The following is a 3566-nucleotide window of genomic DNA, read 5'->3' as shown; positions in this document are numbered from 1 at the left end:
GTTCGTGAGTTAATTCCGCTGAAATAATGACAGGTAAACTAGATGATGGCCCCAAGTAGGCATATCGCAAATGTGATGGAAAGACTTTCAACTCCAACTCAGGTGGCTCTTCAATTGATGGCTTGGGAGCCTTAAACTCCCTAGATGACAACTCCAATGAATCAAATCAGTCTCTTGTTCTTAGCCCTTGAGAATTTGCCTCCAACCAAGCTAGATACTCCTCCTCATCTTCGTCATTTTGAGAATCAAACAAAATTAACCTTTCTAATGGATCACCAACCCTCCCTGTCTCAAACTTCTTTGATGCCAAAGTATCTACCGCTGAAACAACTGAGCACTCCCCAACCTCATCAGGAAGCTTCATAGCTTTAACGACATTAAAAGTCACATTTTCATCTTGGACCCTCATAGTAAGCTCACCCTTCTACGCATCTATCAAAGTTCTTCCTGTTGCAAGAAATGGCCTCCCCAAGATAATAGGCACCTCTCTATCCACCTCATAATCTAGCACAATAAAATCAGCAGGGAATATGAATTTGTCTACCCTCACCAACACATCTTAAATCTTTCCATCTGGATGAGCAAGAGATCTATCTGCAAGTTGAAGAGTAACTGTAGTAGGCCTGACTTCTCCAACCCCCAATTACTTGAAAACAGACATTGGCATCAAATTAACGCTTGCGCCTAAATCACATAAATCCATCCCACAATAAATGTTTCCAATGGTACATGGAATAGTGAAACTCCCAGGATCCTTCAACTTTGGAGGCAACTTGTCTTGCAAAAAGGAACTACACTCCTTGGTTAGAGCCACCGTTTCAAACTCACCCGACCTTCTTTTCCTTGTAAGAACATCTTTCATGAACTTCACATAAATAGGCATTTGCTCAAGTGCCTCCATAAGTGGTATGTTGATAAGCATCTGCTTCAAAATGTCTAGGAACTTCTTAAATTGAGAATTCAGCTTTTGCTTCTAAAATTGTTGAGGAAATGGAGGTGGTTTCTTTGAAATTGAACTTTCTGGGTGACAATGCTGCGGCATCCCTGCAACATTCTGGGCAGAGGCATATTTTTGTGCACTAGGAAGTTCAACATATTTTTGGATTTCCTCATTTATTTGGATTGAAGAGGGCTCACCCTCATGCCCAGAATTTGTCTTGTCCTTCTCTATCTCTTTCCCACTCCTCAAAGTGACGACTTTACAATATTTCTTGCCCACATTTCTTGGATTCTTTGTATCACTTGGCAGTGTACCATGGGGTCTATTTAAGCTCATTAGCTAGTTGGCCAACTTGGTTTTCTATGTTCCTCAATGATGCTGCTTGGCTTTGAATCATGGCTTCATTCTTCACTATATATTCTTCAACATGTTCTCAAGAGAGCTAGATTGCATTGATTGTTGTTGTGGCCTTTGTTGTGGTGCTTGTGGGGGGTAACCCGGTGGAAAATTTGGTCTTGGAGGCATAGAATAATTGCTAGGGCCAGCTCCTTGATTACTCCATAAAATTGGGATGTTGCCTCCATGATGGGTTGTAAGAATTAGAATAAGGACCATTCCTATTTTGATTCCCCATGTAACACTCAACTGCTGGATTGGAAGGACAGTTGTCAAAAGTATGACCCTCACCAAAATACACACAAGAAATGCTCTCCATTTGCCCCATTTGTGTTCCCATAAGCTGCCCCATTGATTGACTCATCCCCATATTCATTGTCATATAAGAAATAAAGGAAACTTGGGCTGCCAAAGAAGTGATGGCATCTACATCATGAATACCATCCACCTTTCTACCTGTAGACAATCTAGAAGTGGGCCACTGATAGTTGTTGTTGGATATTCTCTCAAGGATTTCATATGCCTCATAATAGGAATTAGCAAGAAGAGCCCTGTTCGCTGAAGCATCAACCACCATTCTAGTATGAACGTTGAGAGCGTTATAGAAGGTCTCCATCTAGATGCAATGTGGAATGCAAAGGTGAGGGAATTTTTGCAATAACTCCTTAAACTGCTCCCATGCCTCATATAAAGATTCTTCATCACGTTGCTGAAATGAAGTAATCTCATTGCAGAGCTTGGAATTTTTAGTGGGAGGAAAATACTTCATCAAAAACTGCTTAGCCAACTCTTCCCAAGTACTCACAGAATCAAATGGCAATGAGTTTAACCAAGCTCTAGCTCTGTCTCTCAAGGAGTATGGGAACAACTTCAATCTCAGGGCATCCTCTGTAGCTCCGGTAGCTTGAAAGAGTCACTCACTTCAATGAACAAGCGAAGAAGAAGGTGAGGATCCTCTGTTGGCATCCCACTAAACTGGCCCACAGTTTGAAGCATGTAGAACATGACTGGATTCAATTCAAACTGTGCAACCTGAATTTCTGGTCTAACGATGCCCAAATTAAGCTCATTGAAGAGGGGGAGAACATATTTCCTAATAGCACGATCTCTGTCATTAGCCACAAAAGCTGCATTTTACCCATTATTGGCAGCTACTCCCCCTTGAGCTACTCCTTCTTGAGTAGCTCCATCTTGAGCGGCTCCCTGTTGAGCCCCTTGCTCAGCATCCCTCACTAGTTCTTCCCTTTTTTATTTTTGTTTCTTATGCCTTCGCTCAATTTATGGATCAATGGGAAGTAGTTCAGGGTCTTGATTCTCGTTCTACACTATGTAAACCTGATTTTTTCATGAGAATCACCCGAGTCAACACAAAAGAAAATTTAAACCAAATTGCAAGATAATTAACTTTACAAGTGCGTGCAAGTGTACACAGCCGTCAACCAAGTAATTTAATGAAAGTAATTTTTATTGTCTCCTCAAGGATTGTCAAACAAATATTGTAAAAATCAACACCAAACAATTTGGAGTACAAATAATTTTTTGATGATTTCATTAATTGAACTTAAAAGACTAAACAAGAGAATTAACATAAGCCTTTAACACTAAAGCTAGGAAATAATTTTTTTTGATTGATATTATGATAAAAGTTAGGCATATCAAATCCCCCTAATTTGTAGTTTTGCCCCTAATGTTGCAAACAAGTTCATAGCAAAGTTCTCTTGTAACTAGGATTTTCAATTTAATGCACATGCCATTTTTCCAAATGCTCATGTTAAATTTCCATCAATTAAATTCACATACTCCTATGCTAAAATTAATTTCAAGAACATAATTTCAAGCATCAATCCTTCCACTTTGCAAGGTGAATAAAATATCCCTAAGTTATCCACTAATCAATAACAAAATTATCAACATGCATCAATCAAGCATGTCCACTAATTCTAACCCTTCCATAATTAAATCTAGCTTGTTTCTCACCTAAGTTGATCATTCTCAAGAAAGAGTTTGCACAATAAATATAGCTCAAATGAACAAGAGAAAAATTGCATAAAACATTCAACACTTTGGGGTTGATTACAAATTAGGGTTCATCAGTATCCATAACACAAACAAATTAGCTCATAATCAAAATACCCAAATCACCACAATATATATTCAACATTATATCAATAGTTCAAGATGAGAAAAATAAAATTATAGGAAAAAAGAGTCTAGAAAGACAAGCCAAAAT

The 3566-nt window shown here is 38.6% G+C and overlaps 1 non-coding gene across 1 annotated transcript; it reads left to right on the top strand.

Annotated features, from left to right (window-relative positions):
• Window positions 1–1968: 1968 nt before the first annotated feature.
• LOC133827750 (small nucleolar RNA R71) lies at window positions 1969–2075 on the top strand. The gene has a single exon (XR_009890401.1). It is a non-coding gene; the product is annotated as a small nucleolar RNA R71 (small nucleolar RNA).
• Window positions 2076–3566: the final 1491 nt, after the last annotated feature.

Source organism: Humulus lupulus, chromosome 3 (genome assembly GCF_963169125.1).
Source record: "Humulus lupulus chromosome 3, drHumLupu1.1, whole genome shotgun sequence".
NCBI lineage: Eukaryota > Viridiplantae > Streptophyta > Magnoliopsida > Rosales > Cannabaceae > Humulus > Humulus lupulus.
The sequence above is the reverse complement of the archived record's forward strand: the minus strand, read 5'-3'. Positions and strand labels throughout refer to the sequence as shown.